Below are 13,029 nucleotides of genomic sequence, written 5' to 3' on the forward strand. Positions count from 1 at the left end.
GATAAGTCAGGAATGTAAAGAGTAGGTCAAACATGGACAAAGCATGCTGTACAGGAATTGATTTCTACAAAGTAACCATCCCAATCCCAAAAATGTGTAATGCAATGTATAGTAAATCCAATATGATGTGTAAATGTATATAAAGGGAAAGGGTTTCTGTATAACTATGGATCTGTGATGTACCCTGGATCCATGGCCTGCATTTAAGTCTGGTCAACTCAGCATAGCATTGCTGTATGCCAAATAGAAATACCTGAGTGACCAAGTCTGGCGTCAAACCAAGTTCTTGGGAAGCAGAGTGGAAAGAGGTCTCAGAGGGACTTTCAACACAGTGGTGCTATGACTCGATCCAGATTCCATTTGTCTGAAGCAGATAACATATAGCTTATTATATGTGTAGCTTTTCTGTCAAGGATCACAAACCATCAGCTTAGCAATGCTCTTTCTCTTTTCTAGGAACTCATGGTCTTCTGTGTTCCTAAATTATGTAATGTAACTTCATGTACATAACTGAAAATCAGTCACCTCTGAAAAGAAATATATCATCTGTTTAACTGAGCATAGCAAAGTTACACAACATTTAGGAGTGGAAGTGAAAAATACTACAGCTGGAGGAATTCAGGAGAAATTTACTATGGCAGATTGTAATTACCCAGATAGTTGGGATGCTGTGATTTTAGACCTCTACTAATGAGAAAAGTGCCATGGGATTATTGATTACCAGTTCCATGTCTTACTCACGACAACAGTTCTAGTGACGCACAACAGCACTGTAATGTTCTGTCCCTTTCAAGTCACCTTATTACAGTAATGTGTGAACACCCATGTGACTAGCAGTTAGTCTAGTGATAGAGTTGTTAGGATATGGAGCAGATTGGTGCAACTCCATTATTATTTGTATTGCAATATTGCCTGGAGGCCTGAGACTGGGAGCAGGGTTTATTGTGCTGGACCAGTGGTTCTCAATCCGCGGGCCACTTGTGGCCAATCAGCACCAGAGCTGCGGTCCATGCGACATCCTCAAGGTCACACGAGTAGTATTGGATGCGGCCCACAATGGTAAATAGGTTGAGAACTGTTGTGCTAGATGCTGTACACACATGTAATGAAAAGATAGCCACTGCTCAAAGAGTTTATAATCAAAATATATGATGAGAGACAATAGATGGATACAACAGAGTGGCAGAAGTACAATGTAACACTGAGATAATGCTTCATATAGTAAGTACTATATAACGACAGTCCATCTACCTGGATCTTTAATAATCACATTTTAATTTAAAAATCGAGGAATTAAGAATACATATTAAACATTATTTTTATTACAGTAGCACCTTGGGGGCCAACTGAAGAACAGTAGACAGTCTCTGTCCCAAAGACCTTACATTCTGAGTAGACAAGAGACACAAAGGGGTCGAGAAAGGACTATACCATACAAGCACTGTGAACAATGTGATGGTTTTCAGATGTCATGTTAATTTATTTCCATAGGTATTTATGGGGTGTGGAAGGAGATTGTAGATTTATTTATTTTCATTTTTTAGATTATTTGGATGGGATTTAATTAGGAGGGTATTAGCTGAATGGAAAGACAAAGGAAGAGAAAAAGGACATAGAAGGGAGGCGAGCAAGGGGGAGATGGCAGAAGGGAGCATGTCAGGCAGGAGGAGTGAACCTCAAATGAAGAGACTGAGTGAGGGGGCAGGAAAAGATTGAAGGGCGCTACTGGGCAGTAATGTTCGGAGTGAAAACCTGTGCAAGCAGTATAATGACATCTTCAGTGACTGATGGTCCCTGAAAGCTGTCTCTTGTGTATTTCTGGAGCTGGTTCCACCCAATCTAAGTAATGGGATGTCACAACCATATGCCAAATTATCTTTTAACATGAGTCAATATTTTCTTATTGATTTTCACCATTTTAAAGAGGCTGATTTTTCTTTTAATGTACAGAAATATCAGGGTGGATTATCTGAGGTGCAAGTGTTTTTATCTCAGAATGCAAATGGCAGAACAGTAAAGTCACCAGGCCATAATCTGCTCTCAGGTACACTAATGTAAATCTGGAGTAGCTCCATTGATGTTAATAGAGTTACTCTGGATTTACATCATTGTAATTTAGAATAGAATTTGGCTCTTAGGATCCTGGCAACATGAATATGATATGTACCTTTCAGTGCAGTGATAATGAGGTTTTGATTAGCTGAGTGGTTGGAGTAGAGGAGACTGTATAACGAGACCCTCTTGACTCAGCCTCAATTTGTGTATCACATTGATTGGTCTGTGCTTTCTTTTCATAGGGCTTGGCTAAGGGTGCATTATTTGGTTTTCTTTTGGTGCCTTCCTCATATCCGCCTTAACATTGCCAACCCCCCAAATATCTAGCTTTTAAAAAGCATTTCACAATGCCCTTTTCAAAGGGCATGACAGCTGCAGCAAATAAGCCTGTAAATCTTATGCAGTAAATAAAGATACAAGCCCTAAAGTCTGCTGACCTTCATGGCATACTGCAAGACCTATCTGTTTCCCCAGGCTTGTGAGAAGGGAAGATTAGGAAGGTGCTTAGGGGCTTAAGGGGGATGGTTATTCATAGTATTGATGGGGCAATTGGATGAGGAAATTTTCCTTTTTCACTGGTTTATTTGGCAAGATTTGTAATTGTTTTCCCTATACATGTCCCTAGTGCAAATAGAGGGGCCCTACATGAATACATAAAAATAAAAAGTGTTGAAATAGGGCTTGTGGTGAGGAATTCATACAACAGAACATTGATAAGCTAACACCAGAGCTGCTAGGGAGTCACTCCTGCCAGTCAGCTCAATAGTCCACGGTAGATATTTAGTATTGCTTTTCATACATGTTAATAAGGGATTATGATTTATTTTTTTAAAAAAATGCTATGAGGATGGGGGGAACCTAAGGAAAGGAACAAGCTTTCCTGCCTTTCAAATTGGCAGTGATGCAAACTAACACCAAGGAAACCCTGACAGCAGTATAATAACTCCACTTTACCCACTGCAATCTGAAAGCATCCCCATGGTGCTATCAGAACTCTCCGACCTCGGCCAAACATAAGCACCTAGGGTCAGAGTCACCCCGAGCATGTAGTTTCCAACCCTGTGTTCCTGTGGGGGCGGCTGTGACCATGGCTTCACAGGAACTCCCCACTCAGGCTGTCCGTGAGTGGTGTTGACTCAGGGCTTCTCAGCCCGGGTGACACCACCCTTTGCCAGGCTCTGGGACTCCCAGCGCAGCACCACTATGCCCCCACTCCTGGAGGATTTCTCCTAGCTAGAGGGCTACAGCCTGTCTTGTGCCAGCTTCAGCCAGTGCAAGCCAGGAAGTGAATCGAGCCCACAAGCTATTTGTTTTGTCTAAATCTCCTTTAACTGATGGCACTAGCTACAAAAGACTCTCAGATCAGTGTGTTACGTTAGGACCCATATTTGCTTTCATATCACCAGCCATAATGCTAAGTTTTGTTCTGAGAGCCAGGTGAGTAAATAACAGAACAGAAGCATTATCTTTAAATTTACCTGGGTCCCTGTTATAACAATATCATGATGTACATACCATCTGCTAATGTATATGGGTGTGCTTTGTAAGGATTTTTTTAAAAATGGGCTGTTTTTTACTGCTAATCTATCTCAATTTGTACCGCAGTGTAGAGGCGTGAACTGTCCAGGGTGCTGACTACAGATTAACAAAGACATTGAATAATTAGCTGGTTAATAAAGAGCCAAAGAGCACTATATCAAAGAATCAGCGATAAAAGCACGTCCTGGAGCTGTTCTCAGCGTCCCTTAACTAACTGACCTTAGTGCTGTTTCTTTTTTAATCCTTTACAGGCCACCGTGTTACTGTAAACTGACGATTGCACAGCCCCTGTCTTATTTTGGTCATGGAGAGAGTACTTTTTAATTCCCTTCAAAAAAGAGCTGGATTAATATTCTGCCTCACTTATATGCTGTTACCTTGAATTACTATTCTAACAACTGTGCAACAGATGTTTTTCAATCTGGATTTTCTTGTTTTAGTCGTGCTAAGATTCAAATGAGATTAATTAAATCAGTGTCCTCAGCAGTGAAAGACTCCACACGTTTACAATGCCTATCACTTTTTCTGATTTAGCCTATCTACCTACCTAATAGTCTGTTCCCAAAATAGCTTGCAAACATGGAAATGCTACTTCTATTTAGTTTTTTTATTCAGTTTTAAAATCCTTAAGGTACTCGCAGAAATAATAATCAGCAGGGAGCGTGAGACTGATTGAGAGAGGATCATTTTGAACATTTGGCTTGTGGTGACCTTTGTGAGAGACATGAATTTTATTTTTACTGCTGGTTTAAAGACCACAGGCAAAGTCCTGATCTTTCTGATCCATGGTGGCCATTATGAGCATCCTACTGTGAATTAAATAGTGTGTCTGGAGTTGTTCTAAGAGGCGTTTATCCGACTACCAGAAACATGATAAAAACCTTCAGTATGCCCACTAGAAGGATGCTACTATAGAAACATTCCTTGGTGGCTTATGTGATGTTTCATGGAAGTCTAGACTTGTTTGTTTTTCATTTTGCCTATTCACTCATGAAATAAATTAGTGCAATGATTGATAAAAGAATACATACACTGATAGAAAATGTTGATGCTGGTGTTATGTTTTCCATAAAAACAACAGCCGTGTACTTTCAATCTAGATTACTTTTGTTTTAGAAGAACGGACAAACAACAAAACTAGAAAGAACAAAAATAAAGTGTCCATTAGAAAGAGCCGCGTGTGTCTCTTCTGTGATAGGTTGTTTCTGAATAGAAGACAAGATGGCAGCTCCTTCCAGCAGTCTCCTAGAAATTTAGAGGTCCAGTACACAAAACAAAATTAGAACAGTTACTAATTCCAGACACCACAGTAAGATATTAAACAAAGAACCAGGGATATTATCATGTTACCATACTTACAGCACCAGGGTGCTGGGCTATATTCGGAGATCTAGGAAGAGAGGGTCCCTACCCGAAAGAATAATTGATAGGCAATGAGAAGGAAATAGGCAAATTAGGCAGAACTATTTTGTACAATGACTTTATGGAATAAATACCAAGAGGAAGGCAATTGAAGGAGAAGGTATGAATAAAATAAAACAAACCTAGATTTGTCTTTGGAGAAGAAATTAACTGCGAATTATAATAAAAAATCAGAAATTTGGATTAATCTAAACAAAAGAGCAGCCATGTTACAGCAGATACAGCTTTTTTTTCTTCTGTTCTTAAAATGCCATAAAATAAATAAATAAATAAATAAATACTATGTAATGATAGCTGTTTCTAAATAGAATGTTTTTGTAATGTTTCCCATGAGGCATCAGTTGAAAGGAGAAACAAAAAAGACTCACAAAAGCAGACAATCTGTATTGAACTGTCTTGTTTCTTGAGTCCTAGGAAGTGGTTTGATGTATGGCAGAAAAACCATCTAGCTCAGATTAGGGGTGCTGAAACAACTTTCTCAGTGGGGGGTGCTGAGAGCCATCAAACTAAACGGTAAACCTGGATATAGTGGAAATCAATTCAAGACAGGGAGTGTGGCAGCACCCCTCTGCACCCCTAGTTCCAGCACCTAGGGCTCAGTTTCTAGTTAAAACTAAACAAGCAAATAGTCTTTTATTTCCCTTTTCAGTGTTTCCTCCTCCTCCTCCTCCTCCTCCTCCTCCTCCTCCTCTCTCTCTCTCTCTCTCAGGCAGAGATTTCCAATCTCCCTTTCTGCAGGTCCACTAATATTTCTATATTCTTTTTCTTGTTACAGGTTTTTGCTCTGCCTTGGTACACCTGTCAATTAATTCACTGCTTTACCAATTAACTCTTGCAATTATTTTATTAGCTAAATGACAGATCATCCTACAGCTGAAAATCGGTGGCTACCTAGGACTTGTTTAAATCTTTCCTTTATTCAGTTTGTACATTTTTTCCATAACAGAAATGGAGAGAGGAGAAACAGCATTTTCTATACAATGTAGGCTCATTTTTTCAGCAAGTCTTATTTGCACTTACAAGTTTTGTATTCATATTTGTTATATACACATAACTCCTGACTATCTGAGCACAAAACTTCTTGCATAGTCCAGTTTGCATGCCCATATGTAGGATTTGCTTATACAACTAGGAATTTGAAAATGAAAAATATGTATGTGGAACCCATAAATACTCATATGTCTTACAATTACATTTAAAATTCATTTAATTCAGGGCTCAATCATGCAAGGTGCCATTAACTTTAAGCACTATTGTATCCCTGTTGAAATCAATAGTAATCAATAGGATTACTCCGGTGCCTAAAATTTAGCATGTGCTTAAATGCTTTTGTATAAAACAATTGAAGAATAAGTTTAAAAACAAAAATCCATGCAATGTGATATTCTCAAACTGCATTACAAAAAGACATTCTGGTTTTTGAGCTTAAATGTAGATGTATATTTATTAGTGAAAAATCCCATTTCCACCCCAACCCCCTCATGTATTTTTAATCTATGTATTGTATGAACTTCATCTCACTCGTAGCTAATTTCACAGTGAGAAGCAATACAAGAGTATTGGTCGGGACATCTTATTGGAAGAAGCAATAATAAGTTGCTAACATATTCCTTGATAGATAAAAAGCTTTGCTTTATGTTTATTTTCTGAAAATTGCCCCCAGTGTGCTTTGACATATTAATTATGCATTAAGTTTTGCATTTTCAAAAATGTACTCATTTTTCAAAGAAGCTTACCTCCTCCTCCTTCTTCTTCTTCTTCTTAATAAGATGTTCCTCCCAGTTCAGGGGTATTTAAAATATTTTTATACTATTATGAAGAGGTGAATTATTTTTTCTTTATTTTTAAAAACTAAATCTGATGTTTGTGGTCAAAAACAGATTACTGAAGTTTCTAAAACAAGACCCTTCACTATTAATTATGGCCTATATTCAACTCTGGGTTAATCAGCCAGGTTAGCCCTGTGTGCAGAGCCTGCTCAGATGGGGACTTCAGCAGGTTATTTGGGTATCTGAAGCCTATTGTGAAATTATAAAACATCAACTTTAACTACTTCACTGCTGATATCTTAACAGAAATTTTCAGTGAATATGTCCATGCATTACTGATGGATACTGGATGAGAGTAGTGGGGTGGCAAAGAGCGGTGCTGGGGTGTGACACTATGGCTTCAAGTTTCCCTAAAATGTAAACTAACTTTCAGTCCTATTCATGTGGTGGAGGGAAAAGGAAACGCACCAACAGCTCAATGCCCAAAACTGCAACTGCCTTCTGAGTGCCAGAAATCCAAACTGCCTCCCATGTACCAAAATTCCATCTTTGCCTTCCCCTTGTCAAAAGCTCCAACTCTTATCTGACAATGCTACCATGTAGTGTTTATGTCACCAGTATAAATGCATGTGGCATGGTTTGTTTGGGGTCAGCCTAAAATTAAACAAATGTAATATACAAATAAATAATACAAGGGTATTCTACTGATCATAACATTAATTTTCATCTTTGCTTTAATAGAAACCTCTACTCACCTGGCATTTATATTATTAGTTTATATGGTGATAGCAGTCAAAGACCGCAGTCAGGATCAGACCCTCTTGTGCTAGTTGCTGTACAAACACATAGATAGCCCTGGTGCCAGTCCTGAAAAGGTTACAATCTAATAGTGTGATCCTGCGAATGCTTGTGCATATCACAGCAAACTAGAAAAATGTGGTCTAGATTAAATGACTTTAAAGTGGGTGCTCAATGGGTTGAAAGACAGTACTCAAAGAATAGTTATAAATACTTTGCTGTTAGAGTGGGAGGATGTATCTAATGAAGTCCTGCAGGGGTCTGTGTTGGGTCTGGTACTACTCAATATTTTCATTAATGATCTGGATAATGGAATGGAGAGTGTGCTTATAAAATTTATGGATGGCACCAAGCTGGGAAGGGTCGCATGCACTTTAAAGGACAAGATTATAATTCAAAATTACCTTGACAAATTGGGGAAGTGGTCTGAAATCAACAGGATGAAATTCACTATAGACAAGTGCCAAGTTCTTAGCTTAGGAAGGAAAAATCAAATGCACAACTACAAAATGAGAAAAACTGGCTAGGTAGTAGTACTATTGAAAAGCATCTGGGGGTTATAGTGGATCACAAACTGAATATGAGCCAACAATGGGATGCAGTTGCAAACAAGGCAAAAATCATTCTGGGATGTATTAGCAAGGGCATTGTAAGCAAGACACAAGAAGTAATTGTCCTGCGGTACTCAACACTGGTGAGGCCTCAGCTGGAGTACTGTGTTCAGTTTTGGGTGCCACACTTTAAGAAATATGGAGAGACTCCAGAGGAGAGCAACAAAAATGATAAAAGGTTTAGTAAACCAGAGCTAGGAGGAAAGGGAAAAAACCTGGGTATGTGTAGTCTTGAGAAAAGAAGACTGAGGGTGGACCTGATAACAGTCTTCAGATACATTTTATCTGTTATATGAGGATGGAGATCAAGTGTCTTCATGTCTACAGGCAAGGTAGGACAAGAAGTAATGGGCTTAATCTGCAGCAAGGAAGATCTAGGTTAGATATTAGGAAAAAACTTTCTAACAATAAGGATAGTTAAGTGCTGGAATAGGCTTCCAAGTTGTGGAATCACCATCACTGGAGGTTTTAAAGAATAGCTTAGACAAAAACCTGTCAGGGATGGTCTAGGTATACTAAGTCCTGCCTCAGCATGGAGAGATGGACTAGAAGATGACCTCTTGAGATCTCTTCCATTCGATTTCTCTGATTCTATATCTTTACTCAGATGAATCGTTCCACTGATGCCAATAATCAAACCTCACACTTGCTGGTGTTAATCAAGTAGTTATGGTGCTACTCTGGTGAGTAAAATTATGCATGTGGATATGTGTGTTTGCAAGATAAGAGCCTTATTTTGTTTAATCTTTTCTTCCTTTGCTTGTTTTTTTATTTATTTTCCATTTTATTCTTATTTAATTATTTTTGTTATAGAAACCATTATGCACTCACTCTTTGATTTACATCCTCTTTAACATTTTCTTAATAAAAGAAAGAAATCATTTAACCCAGCATCCTCATTGCACCTCCCGCACCATAGTCACCTTTCTTTCAACCAAATCCTATTTCCCAGACTATAGTAAAAGTCCAAATGAGTGTGGGCCCTACTATGACATTATAAGATTATGAATTGCAATGTCTGGCTTCAAGGACTTGAGGGGATCTTAGCCAGGGCATTTATACTCCCTTGCAGCTCCTGCAGCCACTGCTATGCCTTCCCAATGATCTTGTCCTATCCCCAGAAAGAGGATGCTGGGACTCCTGCTCCATGACAGTAGGGGACTAGTGCCATAACTACTTGATTAGCACCAGCAAGTCTGGATTTCGAGCATGTTAAAAAAATAATGGAAGCTTGTAAAAACTTGGGATAGCTCTGCATATTTATTACTAGTGAACTGCTACATAGAAAGTGAACAGGGAGAAGCAGCTTTGAGACTTGTATTTCTGCATTAGTTCCATACATACTAAAGCAAACCATTAAGGGTCAGGCATGGGGCAAGACCACATGATAGTGGCATATCATCTATTCACTGAATATTTGATCCTAACCCAAAGAGTGTCCTCTGCCCTGAAACCTTATCCAGACATTGTGATGAAATACAACAATAAGCTATGCACCAACAATCTGCCTTAGTACTCTAGTTTTTCAGTTGGTCAACCTCTCTTCCTCAGCAGCTCCCAGTATGGTTCTCTCTCTTCTTTCTCATCTTTTAGGTGGCTCACATTCTTATATTAACACCATAGAAGGTGTTCCCCAATGGTGTGCACTTTCTGTGCAGGCTGGCCCTTCCATGGTCTTCTGGGGTTCTTATACTTCCCATGAACAGATTGGTACTTTCTTGATCCACTGAGGATATTCTATTTGGTTTTATGGGCTCCCTGAGGAAGATTTTTAAAGACACAGTTAGTCACTTAACTGCCATTGCAAGTCAATGAATGCTAGGCATCTGTCATTTGTTCCTCCTCCACATTACTACGGAGATATTGACAAAGTGAATGGAGTTCAGAGAAGTACAACAATGATCAGTGGACTAGAGGGATTGATTTACAAGGAAAGATTAAAAGAGCTGAATATGCAGCACTCTATAAACACTAAGGAGGCAGATGATTTGGTGGCTGTGTTATGTGAGGTATAACTAAGACTAATGGGCTAAAACCAAGAAAGGAAAAATATAGGTTGAATATCTAGTCATTGAGATTTATTATGCTGGGGAATAGTCTGCCAAGGGAAGTAGTGGGACCCCAGTCACTTGGGACATTGAGAACTAGATTGGACAGAATACTAGAAAATGTACTGTACAGAGTAATCTTGCATTAGCAGGTGATGGACTAAATTATCTCTTTCTCCTCTCATTTTTATGAACCTCAGAGGTCCCAACTGGTGCATGTTTCCCATAGACAGTTGTCCTTTCCTGATCCTTCTGGGTCTTACTTTGTTTTGATGAACAATTTTGGGTGAAAGGAGGTTGCTACAATGTCAATGAATCCCTCCCTCCCAAATCTCTTACTAGGCAAAAGTGGGTTCTTTTTCTCCAAAAGAGAGAGTGAGTGACAGTAATGTGCTATTCAGTGTCAGATGGGCTTATAGTGGCAGAATTCTAAGAAGTCCCTAGTCACTTTTTCATTTCACAATGCCAATAATGCAAGTGAATATTTCAAGCACCATGATGAAAATGTATGATTTGTTAATAGTCTGATCTCTGATAGACCTTAATGAGTCTTTTTTAATTTGTCTCTTTTTGTTTTTCACCTTGCCAAAAGAAAGTGTACTAAACATCTGAAATTGCTATAGCTTGATGATTTCCCACAAGTGGACACATTATTAAAATGAATGGCACAATTATTCCCTTTTAAAGACACAGCAAAACTAGAATTACAGTTTAAATTGGACCTGTGAGGGCTGGTGCTCAGTAGGTCTCTGGGTTGGGCCCTATTTGAACTGTAGAATGTTAATCAATATTTTCTTCCTAAGAAAATGTTATCTCTCTGCCATTCTCCCATGTTTACTCAGGATGAATACCAAGCCTAAAATCTGCTTACATTTATATTTGGTGTTAGTTACTTTTTTGATAGCAAGACCATTCAGAGAGAGACTTCAGGCTTGATCCATCCTTGGTTTCTCCTAGTGAAATCTGGGCCATGCAGTCCAAAGCCACCTGCAACCCCTGCTCTGCCAAAGGACTGCAGTAGGTCAGCAGAGCCCCAAAAGTCGGGGCCACTATCTGGGGATCAGCATGGCCAAGACAGCCATAGGATGCACAGGTTCAGCTGGTGAGGCTCCTGTGGAATGCTATGCACAGTTATAGCTGTTCCCGGTTGGAATCACTGAGGGAAGACAGTAGTGCAAACATTACTTACACTCCCAAGCGTTCCCTCCCACAAGGAATCCTCCATGGACTGTAGTAGTCCCTTATGTTTCAGAGAGGTTCATACTGTAGACAATGATAGAAAAACTGTTTTTTAAATATATGATATGAACCTCATTCTTCAGGGCATAAGCCAGCCAATAATAGATGGGCGTTAAGGAAAGACTTTATGAGAGTATTCCATACTCGTTCTCTGTGGGATTTCTTGTACCTTCCTAGCACCTGTTACTATCTGCTATTTGAGATTGGTACTGGACTAAGTGGACCATAGTTGTGTCATAATCTGGGTGATTCCTATATTCCACAGGGTTTATTTTTGTTCTTGATGATCTCCTGATTGACCGTGAGCTTGGATGGGTGATTTTGCATGTTTATTTTAAAAAAGGGAGCATGCTCAACAGATAGGTTCTTAATGATTTGATAGCCCTGTGTTTTTTCCTGCTACAGACCACTGGTTCCCACCTCTTATGTTATCCTAACACAGAACACTGACGGGCCATGGAGCCAGTCTAGAGAAATAACGTAAGTGCTTTAAATGGTAAATACTTTGTGTGAGTTTAACGTTAATGGGCCTTGCTCATTACTGGTGTAATTACAGACCTTGTGCAGTAGATGAAAGCAAGTGGCTTGAAAAATTGCGGATGTTACCTTTTGTTCTTGCTTTTCTGCATTTTTTTCACAAGACCAGTTACAAATCAGAGTAATAATGCCATTTTACACTTGTATCTTTCTACTAAGGATCTAGTTGAATCTCAGTCTCATATAATTTGCTAGTTACTACATATTCCAGTAATTCGAGTGCATTAAAGTGGAAAAGTAGTGAAGAAAAAAATTGCAAATAAAATTACAGAATAGTCTGTGATCTCATAAAAATTTGCCTTTTGCTTTCTTTAATATGGATATGCTTATGAAAGCTAAAAAAAAATCAGCCCCAAAAACTAAATTCCTCTAATGCATATGTAACAATCCATAATGCAGTAATGCATCTGATATTGGACATTGCAAGTATCCTCTAGTTGTACTAAATCAATTACCTCAATCAAGACATGGAGGTTTTTGTGTTGGGTGTGGCTGGAGGAAAAAGCAATTTCTTTCAAATGCTGATTCAGCACTGAACTCTTCTGAGACATATCAATGTTCTATTAATAATCAGAGGCACTGTAATGATTATCAGGGGATTGTGTCATTTGTGGTAAGATTGTTTATTTTAACATTACTCAGCAATGTTATATTTTCATGATACTGAAAACTTGTCTTTAAAAACTGTTGTTTATGCTATCTTTATAAGCTACAGCAGAGAATAGACTTCATAAATGTTATTTAATCTTATATTTTTGTGTGAAATATACTATTCAAGCAAATGAGGACTTCATAATGCTGACCTGAGTCAGATACAGTGCAAAAAGCGTACTATGCACACTTCCACAAACAGCTCTGCCAATATATCTCAATCCTAATCTCTAATATTCTTGCAATTTTAGTTCCAGTTGAAGCCTGATCCTGCTCCCATTGAGGCCAGTGGGAGTTTTATTACCGATTTCATGAGATGGAGAGTCAAGCCCCAGGTCCTGGGCTGGACATCTCTTAATA

The sequence above is a fragment of the Emydura macquarii genome, unplaced genomic scaffold (assembly GCF_026122565.2).
Source record: "Emydura macquarii macquarii isolate MOO-44397 ecotype Brisbane River unplaced genomic scaffold, CSIRO-AGI_Emac_v2 contig_2473, whole genome shotgun sequence".
Taxonomy (NCBI): Eukaryota; Metazoa; Chordata; order Testudines; family Chelidae; genus Emydura; species Emydura macquarii.